Here is a 12,366-nt window from a genome sequence, read left to right on the forward strand (position 1 = left end):
GTACCAAGGCAAAGGTATCAAAATTACGTCAGACCTGTGTACACAGACCTGGAATGAGAGAAAGGGTTGGGGGGGGCATTTTTAAAGCTCTTTCAGAAAAAGCATGCAGCCAAGGATCCTTTATCCAGGAAGGCTGTCATTCAGAATTGATGGAGAGATAAGGACCTTCCAGAATAGCCAGTCACTCAACAATTTTGTAAGCATAAAACCAGCCCTACAGGAGGTATTAAGGGTGGTTCTATAAAAGTAAAAATGTCCCAAGAGTGATACAGAACTGAAAGTCACAATCTATAGAAACAAATACTTTACAGGCAACATGGCATCATTAAAATCATATCTCTCAATAATCACTCTCAATGTGAATGGCCTAAATGCGCCCATAAAATACCACAGGGTTGCAGATTGGATAAAAAGACATGACCCATCCATTTGCTGTCTACAAGAGACTCATTTTGAACCTAAAGAACATCCAGACTGAAAGTAAAGGGATGGAATACCATCTTTCATGCCAATGGACCTCAAAACAAAGCTGGGGTAGCAATTCTCATATCAGACAGATTGGATATTAAACTAAAGAATATAGTTAGAGATACAGAAGGGCACTATATTATTCTTAAAGGATATATCCAACAAGTGGATATGACAATTATAAATATCTATGCCTCCAAGAGGGGAACAGCAAGATACACAAGCCAACTCTTAACCAGAATAAAGAGACATAGATAATAAAATGTTAATAGTAGCGGACCTCAACACTCCACTATCAGCAATAGATAGATCACCTAAGCAGAAAATTAACAAGGAAACAAGAGTTTGAAAGCCACACTCAACGAGTTGGACCTCATAGATATATATAGAACACTAACCCCAGAACAACGGAATACTCATTCTTTTCTAATGCCCATGGAACATTATCAAGAGTAGACCATGCTCTGGGTCATAAAACACGTCTCAACTGATACCAAAAGACTGAAATTATTCCCTGCATATTTTCAGACCACAATGCTTTGAAATTGGAAATCAATCACAAGGAAAAATTTGCAAGAAACTCAAACACTTGGAGAACCATCCTGCTCAAGAATGATTCAATAAACTAGGAAATCAAGAATCAATTTAAACAGTTTATGGAGACCATCGAGAATGAAAACGACGGTCCAAAATCTATGGGGCACTGCAAGGCAGTCCTAAGGGGAAAATACATAGCCATCCAAGCCTCACTCAAAAGAATAGAAAAATCTAAAATGCAGTTTTTATATTCTCACCTCAAGAAGCTGGAACAGCAACAGAAGAACAGGCTGAATCTGCGCAGAAGAAAGCAGTTGATCAAGATTAGATCAGAGATCAATGAATTAGAAATCAGGAGCAAAGTAGAGCATATCCACAGAACTAGAAGCTGGTTCTTTGAAAGAATAAATAAATAAATAGACAAACCACTGGCAAGACTTATCCAAAATAATAGAGAAAGGACCCAAATTAATAAAATTATGAATGAAAAGGGAGAGGTCACAACCAACACCAATGAAATAGGAAGAATCATTAGAAAAAAATTTTTTTTTAAGATTTTATTTATTTATTTGACAGAGACAGAGACAGCCAGCGAGAGAGGGAACACAAGCAGGGGAGTGGGAGAGGAAGAAGCAGGCTCATAGCAAAGGAGCCTGATGTGGGGCTCGATCCCATAATGCCGGGATCACGCCCTGAGCCAAAGGCAGACGCTCAACCTCTGTGCCACCCAGGTGCCCCTGAATCATTAGAAAATTTTATCTACAGCTTTATGCCAATAAATTAAGCAGTCTGGAAGAGATGGAAGCCTTCCTAGATGCCTATAAACTACCATGACTGAAACAGGAAGAAACTGATTTTTTAAAGAGACTAATTAATTATAAAGAGATTGAAACAGTGATTAAAAACCTTCCAAAAACAAAACTCCAGGGCCTCATGGATTCCCCGGGGAATTCTAACAAACATTCAAAGAAGAGATAATACCTAATCTCCTGAAGCTGTTTCAAAAAATAGAAACAGATGGAAATCTACCAAACACATTCTATGAGGCCAATATTATCTTGATCCTCATACCAGGCAAAGACCCATCAAAAAGGAGAATTACAGACCAATTTTCCTGATGAATACGGACGCCAAAATCCTCAACAAGATCCTTGCTAATAGAATCCAACAGTACATTAAGGATTATCCATCATGACCAAGTGGGATTCATCCCTGGGATGCAAAGGTGGATCAACATTCACAGATCAATCAGTGTGATAGATTATATCAGCAAGAAAAAAGCCAAATATCATATGATCCTTTCAATAGATGCAGAAAAGGCATTTAAAAAAATACAGCATCCTTTCCTGATTAAAACCCTTCAGAGTGTGGGGATAGAGGGTACATTCCTCAATCTCATAAAAACCATCTATGAAAAGCCTACAGTAAATATCATTCTCAATGGGGAAAACCTGGAAACGTTTCCCTTAAGATCAGGAACTCGACAAGGATGCCCACTCTTGCCACTATTATTCACCATAGTACTAGAAGTCCTTGCAACAGCAATCAGACGACAAAAAGGGATCAAAGGTATCCAAATTGGAAAAGAAGAAGTCAAAATGTCTCTCTTTGCAGATGACATGATACTCTATATGGAAAACCCCAAAGGATACACCCCTAAAATATTAGAAGTTATAGAGCAATTCAGTAATGTGGTGGGATACAAAATTCATGCTCAGAAATCAGTTGCATTTCTATACATGAATAATGAGACTGAAGAAAGAGAAATTAGAAAATCCATCCCATTTACAATAGCACCAAAAACCATACGTTACCTTGGAATTAACTTAACCAGAGACATAAAGGATCTATATTCTAGAAACTAAAAATCACTCTTGAAAGATATTGAAGAAGACACAAAAAGATGGAAAAATAGTCCATGCTCATGGATCAGAAGAATTAACATAGTTGAAATGGCCATGCTACCCAGAGCAATCTACACTTTCAATGCTATCCCAATCAAAATACCAATGACATTTTTCAAAGAACTGGAACAAACAGCCTTTAAATTTCTGTGGAACCAGAAAAGGCCCTGAATCGCCACGGAAGTGTTGAAAAGGAAAAACAAAGCTGGGGGCATCACAATGCCGGATTTCAAGCTATACTACAAAGCTGTGATCAGAAAGACAGCATGGTACTGGCACAAAAGCAGACACATAGACCAATGGAACAGAATAGAGAACCCAGAAATGGACCCTCGGCTCTTTGGGCAACTAATCTTTGATAAAGCAGGGAAAAACATACAGTGGAAAAAAGACAGTCTCTTCAATAAATGGTGCTGGGAAAATTGGACAGCTACATGCAATGGAATGACACTTGACCACTCTCTCACACCATACACAAAGATAAACTCCAAATGGATGAAAGACCTTGATGTGAGACAGGAATCCATCAAAATCCTAGAGGAGAACATAGACAGCAACCTCTACATCATCGGCCTCAGCAAGCTTTTTCATGACATATGTCCAAAGGCAAAAGAAACAAAAGAAAAAAATAACTTGTGCGATTTCACCAAGATAAACAGCTTCTGCACAGCCAAGCAAACAGTCAAAAAAAAAAAAAAATAAGAGGCAGCCCACAGAATGGGAGAAGATATTTGCAAACAACACTACAGATAAAAGGCTGGTATCCAAGATCTATAAAGAACTTCTCAAACTCAATACACAAGAAAGAAATAAAGAAATTATAAAATGGGCAGTAGATTTGAATAGACACTTTTCCAATGAAGACGTACAAATGGCTAACAGACACATGAAAATATGTTCAAAATCATTAGCCATCAGGGAAATTCAAATCAAAACCACACTGAATTACCACCTTACACCAGTTAGAATGGCAAAAATTGACAAGGCAAGAAACAACAATTGTTAGAGAGGATGTGGAGAAAAAGGATCCCTCCTACATTGTTGGTGGGAATGCATGTTGGGACAGCCACTCCGAAATACAGTGTGGAGGTCCCTTAAAATGTTAAAAATTGAGCTACCCTATGACCCTGCAATTGCACTACTGGGTATTTACCCCAAAGGTACAGACATAGTGAAGAGAAGGGCCATATGCACCCCTATGTTCATAGCAGCATTTTCCTCAATAGCTAAATTGTGGAAGGAGCCGAGATGCCCTTCAACCGATGACTGGATTAAGAAGATGTGGAATATTACTCAGCCATCAAAAAGAATGATTTATCAACATTTGCTGCAACATGGACGGGACTGGAGGAAATAATGCTAAGCAAAATAAGTCAAGCAGAGAAAGACAATTATCATGCGGTTTCACTCATTTATGGAACATATGAAGTAGGAAGATCAGTAGTTGAAGAAAGGGAAGAAGAAAGGGGGGTTAAACCGAAGGGGGAATGAACCATGAGAGACTATGGACTCTGGGAAACAAACAGAGGGCCTTGGGGGGATGGGATAGGCTGGTGATACGTATTAAGGAGGGCATGTGTTGCATGGTGGACTGGGTGTTATATGCAAGTAATGAATTGTGGAACTTTACATCAAAAACTGGGGATGTATGTATGGTGACTAACAATATAATAAAAAATATTATTTAAACACACACACACACACACACACACACACACACACACACACACACAAACCTCTCCAGTAGATTTCCATCAATTTGGGTTACTCTTCTCAAAGTCCTTGAGGTTGTCTAAACTGTTTATTTTTCCCAAAAGGGAACTTTCTTATTCACCAGAAAGGGAGGAGTACTATAAAAGAGGTATCAGATCAGATTCCCTGATCTTTTAACCCATTGGCTTCACAAAGTCTACCTTAGTTCTTTGAAATGTTTCATCATACTTGTATTTGCACATCCCTAGATAATAATTATTTTGTCTTGACATCAGTCACCTAGAATTAAAGCATTGTGAGATGACTTTCAGAGATTCCAAGTCAGATAATCCAAAAGATTGCCCTCTGGGGTGTTGGCAAGCTTAGTTCTACACATTATTATTTCATGGAATGTTACATAAGATTACACATCCTTTCAAATGTTTCCACTAGATTCAACTAAAAAAGAAAAAAAGACCAAGAATATATTGTTTGTGTACTTCAGTTACTAAGAATTAGTAATCTTACTACATATTTAAGAAACATGTGATTTAATTGTTTAAAAGAATATACAGCTTTAGAACCATAATTATTTTAGTGTAAAGAGATCTAGAATGCACAGTATTTGTACATGTATATATTTTTTCACCTTTAAATTATATGGTTTTATGAAATGTCATGCAATGATTCAACATTTGTAGGTAGATAAATAGGAAAATATGTAGACAGATATTTTGAGATATGAAAAGGAAATAATTACTACTGGATATACTTTGAGTTTGAATTCAGATTGAAGATAGCTTTGTCCTCTTTTATTGCGCAAGCACATTATAAATAATATGGTATCCAAACTAGACCTAGTTCTAGTTTTGGAACTTAGAAATAAAAACTTGGATTAATTACTAAATTTAACTCTGTGAGTCTCATCTATAGGTGAACAAATCAAAATATATGGAACTAGAGTGTATTAAGCAAAGTGAAATAAGTCAGTCAGAGAAACACAATTATCATATGGTTTCACCCATATGTGGAACATAAGGAATCGATCAGAGGATTATAGGGTTGTGGTGGGAACTGAATAGGAAGAAATAAGAGAAGGAGACTAACCATATGAGACTCTTGACTCTGGGAAACAAACTGAGGGTTGCAGAAAGGGAGGTGGGTGGGGAGATGGGGTAATTGGGTGATGGGCATTAAAAGTGCATGTGAGATGATAAACATTGGGTGTCATACTCAAATAATGAATTATTGAACATTATATAAAAAACTAATGAAGTACTTTACCTTGGCTAATTGAATTTAAATAATAATTTAAAAATGAGACATCATCTCACACCTGTTAAAATGGCTGTTATCAAAGAGATAGCAAGTGTTGGCCAGAATGTAGAGAAAAGAGAATCCTTTCGCACTGTTCTTGGGAATATGAATTGGTATACTTACTATGTAAAAGTATATGGGAGTTCCTCAAATAATTAAAAATAGAAATACCATATAATTCCACATTCTCACTTTTAGGTATATACACAAAGGAAGTAAAATATATATCTTGAAGCAATATCCACACTTATGAATATTGCAGCATTATTTCCAATAGCTATTATGTAAATAAAACTAAATGTTCATCAACAAATAAATGGATGAAGAAAGTGTGGAATATATATTAAGCCCAAAGACTCCACCAAAAGACCACTAGAACTAATAAATGAATTCATAAATTCTCAGGATACACAATCAAAGCACAGAAATCTGTTGCATTTCTATACAGCAATAATGAAGCACCAGAGAAAGATATTAAGGAATCAATCCCTTTTATAATTCACTCAAAGCAATAAGATACCTAGAATAAACCTAAGCAAAGAGGTGAAAGACCTGTACTCTGAAAATCATAAAACACTGATGAAAGAAATTGAAGAGAACACAAAGAAATGGAAAGACAGGTAGACCTAAAGCAGTCTACATATTTAATTCAATCCCCGTCAAACTACCAACAGTATTTTTCACAAAACTAAAACAAATAGCCAAAACAATGTTGGATAAATAAATAATAAATAAATAAATAAATAAATAAATAAAGCAAGCAAAGATGGAGGCATCACAATCTTAGACTTCAAGCTATATTACAAAGCAAAGATGTAGTGGTCAAGACATTTGATACTGGCATAAAAATGGACACATAGACCAATAGAACAGAATAGAAAGCCAGAAATGAACCCACAACTGTAAGGTCAATTAATCTTCAACAGAGCAGGAAAAATAACCAATGGAAAAAAGACAGTCCTTCAACATCTGGTATTGGGAAAGCTGGAGAGCAACATACCTTGGAAAAGGAAATACTTCAATTTGCAATGACATAGGTGGAAGTGGAGGACATTTTGCTAAGTAGAATAAGCCAAAGGCAGAAGTACAAAGACTACTCAATTACACTTGCATGTGGAATTTAAAATGGTCAAACTCCTAGAAGTAGAGTTAAATGACAGTCATCAAAAGCAGAAGGAAGGGAGAATTTGGGGAGACTTGGGTCAGAGGCTGTAAAATTTCCATTACACAAAATGAGTAAGTTTTTGTACACTGAAGTGAGTATAATTAACAATACTGTATTTTGTAGTTCAAATTTCTAGGAGAGTCAATCGTTAAGTGATCACAGTAGCAAACAAAACAGAAAGAAGAAAAATAGTAAACATGTAACTTGATGGGTATGTTCATTGGCTTGATTTTGGTGACTATCTCACAACATGTACATACATTAAAACATCAAGTTGTGCATTTTAAACATACACAATTTTTATTTAGCAAGTACACTTCAATTAAGCTTGAAGAAAAACAAGAATTGTATAAGATTGTATAAGATAATGTATCTGGGTTACTTAAAATGTGCTTTGTGTAAGTCATTATTAAACTTTAACTGTGACGTTTACTACCTTTATTATCATCATTTGGAACATCAAAAAAGGTATCATCAAATTATTTTCGTCTATACACCTGATATTCCTAGATTCATCATCAGTATAGTTCCCAAATTATTTGTATTATTTCCATCTGATTTTCAAAAAGTATCCAACTTTCTTTTTTTTTTTTTTTTAAAGATTTTTCATTGATTTATTTGACAGATTTAGAGACAGCCAGCGAGAAAGGGAACACAAGCAAAAGATTTTTCATTGATTTATTCGACAGATTTAGAGACAGCCAGCGAGAAAGGGAACACAAGCAGGGGGAGTGGGAGAGAAAGAAGCAGGCTCATAGCAGAAGAGCCTGATGTGGGGCTCGATCCCAGAACGCTGGGATCATGCCCTGAGCCGAAGGCAGACGCTTAACCACTGTGCCACCCAGGCGCCCCAAAAAGTATCCAAATTTCTAATATAGATACAGTTATTTCACTTGAAGTTCAGTTATACATACACAAAGTTAAAAGGTAAAATACAAAAGTTAAATACAGAAAGCAGTAAAAGTAGTCACAGTTTGTGTTTGGGAAGAGAACTAGATAACTAATACATCCACTATATATATGGAAATTGGAATTATTTCTAGATTTCCTTTATTTTTTATTTTTTAAAATATTTTATTTATTTATTTTACACAGAGAGAGATAGCCAGCAAGAGAGGGAACACAAGCAGCGGGAATAGGAGAGAAAGAAGCAGGCTCCCAGTGGAGGAGCCTGATGCGGGGCTCGATCCCATAACGCTGGGATCACGCCCTGAGCCTAAGGCAGACACTTAACAACTGCACCACCCAGGAGCCCCTCTAGATGTCCTTTAAACTTAGAAACTATATAATTGTCCCAGAAACAGACAAATTTTGCTTTTACTATTTTGCCTTTCTTTTAAGTTCAATTTTATATTTTGAATAAAATTGAGAAAAGGAATCATTTAATTAGAAATAACAGATTCATATAAATTAAAACAGTGTATAAGCAATAATAAGTTTGCTCTGGAAACAATGTAACCACTGTGCTCATTGGCAAAAAGTACTCAGAAAGAACAGGAGAGGGAGATACAGCCTTCTAGTTAAGAAATGAATAAATCCCAGGAATAAAAAGTACAGCATAAAAATATAGTTAATGATATTGTAATAGTGTTGTATGGTGCTAGATAGTAGTTACACTTTTGATGAATCTAGCATACATATAAACTTGTCAAATCACTATGATGTACACCTGAAACTAATGCAATATTGTGTCTTAACCTTACTCAGATACTTTTTACATTTATATTTTTATATTTTTTACACAAAAATTCAAGAAAAATAAAGGAAAATCTACTTGCCACTATTGCTATTGAGGATTTGGACCCCTACATGTTAGTTTTGTTCATCAAATTTCATTTTAGCCCATTAAAAGACTATGCCAATATGACTCAATCTTTAATATTACAAAGACTTTCATTTCCTTTCCCATTTAGCACATTTATGAACTAACTCCAAAATCACTTTCTATTGCAAAAATACAACTATCTCCTCTCAAGCTCTACTTAAAATCTTCTAATTTTCGACTTGACCAACTCTTAAGGCACTAATTTATTAAACTGATCACCTTAACATTCTAATGATTTTTTTTAAAGATTTTATTTCTTCATTTGTCAGAGAGAGAGAGAGAGAGAACAAGCAGGCGGAGCAGGAGGCAGAGGGAGAAGCAGGCTTCCCACTGAGCAGGGAGCCTGATGCAGGACTCAATCCTGGGACCCTTGGATCATGACCTGAGCTGAAGGCAGACTCTTAACTGACCGAGTCACTCAGCCATCCCCATTCTAATGATTTTAATCCAGACAGTAATCCAAACTGCCAGAAGAATTAATGCAATTATATGAGCACATCACATGCTTGCATGAAAATAGCTCTACTCCAGGAGAGTATAATTCATGTTACACAGACCATAGTGAAGCACTTTCCACTTAGCTACAATTTTTCCCATCTCCAGAAGATTTATCACAGGATCTGACACAATGCAGCTTCCCTTCCTTGATAAATATGATTTATATTTCAAATACAATTATTTCTCAAAATATGTTGGTTCACTTATGGGACAAATAAATTTTTATCATAGTTGAAGTTTCTTTTCCATCCATAAAAAACATTTAGTATATATTTTGTGACAGAATTTTTACTTTTAAAGTGACCATATTTTCATGAACATGGCATCCTTTAGTATAAACCTTATCTTGTTCAGCATAAATTCAGGAAAGAAGTTCATAGATAATATCTGCCATTAACTATATTGTCAGTTTTACTGTTTCACTGTTAACTTACAATGGATTTGTAGAAGAAACAGCAATTCTTTCCAGAATTGTATAATGGTTTATGTTTTAGGTTTAAAGAGAAGTTCATTTTCTTAAGTATACATGTATTTAAGCAATTGATTCAGTTTTAATTGCACACACACACACACGATCTTTTAAACTCATTTTCACGGAATGATTTTTTTTTAAATCTCCTGGTTGTGAGATACCTTAATGTAGCAATTGCTTATTTTAATAGTTTAAAAACAGCAGTTCTTAATTCTAATCAATTCTTTTAGCACTTCTAAAGGAGTTTCATCTCTTATGTAATAAATTAAAATAAAAATAAAGTTAGGACATGTACCTTTTGTCTTCTCCCAATTTGACAGCATCTCTGAATTGGATAGCTGAGAGTGGTCCTACTGTCATCATATGAATAAAATCATTTTTCTGTGCAGACTTCTTTGAATACTTTTCAAATGAATGTATATATCCATCTCTTATCTCTGCCCTTGACATCTTAGGTAATTTAGGAAGACTCAGCAGCAACCATGATTCCAGGGTTTTTTTACCTAGAGATTAAAAATAAGAATCCTTGTGTGTGTGTGTGTTCACCTGGGAAGGCCCACTGAGATTTGACTATTGTAGTTTAAGTCACTAATAGTTCAAGATGGCCTCAGGCCAAGATTGGAAAGGAGTTCTTATCATTTCTTTAGATGTTTTCAAAGAAGTGTTAAGGGCCAATTCAGTGGGGAAAATATATATTTATTCAGATTCTTATAATATGATTATGTCTCTAAAGTTTTGTGGAGTCATAAATTTTACATATTGTTATCCAGTAATTGCATAACAATAACATATATGTATATTAAAAATTATAATATAAACACACAGGTATAAATTCTTAAAATACTACATAATTTGGGTATAATGTTTAATTTAGAATAGGTATTTATTTTTGAATTATTCTCATTAAGTTAGAAATTACCCTTAAGTTATAAAACATGTTTTACATTTTAAAATAGGTAACAAAACGATAGTACTACTTTCCTTGATGTACTACTATTTGAATAATGATTTTTTTAATTGCTGACAATCCTGTAAATGTTCTTAGATCTCGTATGGTCTCCAGTGTTTGCATCAGTGATATGCTTCTCTTGAGAAAGGGTACTACTAATTTAAAGCTTTTTTTTCTCACTCTTTTTATGATTAAATATATGTAACAAAATTGACAATTGTAACTATCTTTGTACAATTCAGTGACATATGTGCATTCACATTTTTGTTCATTCATCATTATCTATCTCTAGAATATTTTCACCATTCCACAGTGAAGCTTCTCACCTTATAAACAATAATTCTCCATTCCTCCACCCTATATCCTAACAATTATTTTTGTCTCAATTAATTTGCCTATTCCAAGGACCTTAAAAAGTTGGAACCATACAATATCTTCCTTTTCTGTTTAGCTTATTTCATTTAGACAAATTTCTCCAGTTTAATCCATGTTTTATGATATATCAGAATTTCATTCATTTTAAGTGCAAATAATAATACATTGTGTGTATATATCACCTTTGATCTATGTGTTCCTCCTCCTGTCAGCATTTGTGTTATTTTATCTTTTTGGCTATTGTGAATTATGCTGCTATAAACAGTACTGTACATATATCTGCTCAATTTTCTGCTTTCAATTATTTTTTGTATGTATTTAGGAGCAAAACTAGTAAATCAGATGATAATTTGATGTGTTAAACTTTCATAAAATTGCCACACTGTTTTCATAGCACCTGACCATTTTACATTCTCATTGAGAATGCACTGATTCCAATTTCTCCACATTCTTGCCAGCATTTGTTATTACTATTATTTATTGCTTAATAATATCTTTCATAATGGATGAAAGGAGTATTTCATTGTGTTTTTATCTGCATTTCCCTAATGATTAGTGATGTTGGCTGTGTTGTCATGTGCTTATCAGGCATTTGTGTATATACTTTGGAGAAATGTGTGTTTAGATCATTTACCCATGTTTTAATATATTTTTTGTTGAGTATTATGTATTATTTGTGTGTTCTAGATATTTACACTCTATATCATATATTTGTTACAATTACACAAGCTGTCTTTTCACTTTATTAAAAGATAAAGAAAGGGGGGTAATCAGAAGGGGGAATGAAGCATAAGAGACTATGGACTCTGAGAAACAAACTGAGGGATTCAGAGGGGAGGGGAATGGGGGAATGGGATAGGCTGGTGATGGGTATTAAGGAGGGCACATATTCCATGGTGCACTGGGTGTTATACGCAACCAATGAATCATCAAACTTTACATCAGAAACCAGTGATGTACTGTATGGTGACTAACATAATATAATAAAAAAACATTAAAATTAAACAAAAAAGGATGGTTATCAGAGGGGAGGTGGTTAAGGGGGTAGGTTAAATAAGTGATGGGGATTAAAGAGGGCACCTGTGACTAGCACCAAGTGTTGTACAGAAGAGTTGAATCACTGTATTGTACACCTGAAATAATAGTACACTATGTTAACTAACT

The sequence above is a fragment of the Ursus maritimus genome, unplaced genomic scaffold, assembly GCF_017311325.1.
Source record: "Ursus maritimus isolate PB19 unplaced genomic scaffold, ASM1731132v1 scaffold_5, whole genome shotgun sequence".
NCBI classification, from domain to species: domain Eukaryota; kingdom Metazoa; phylum Chordata; class Mammalia; order Carnivora; family Ursidae; genus Ursus; species Ursus maritimus.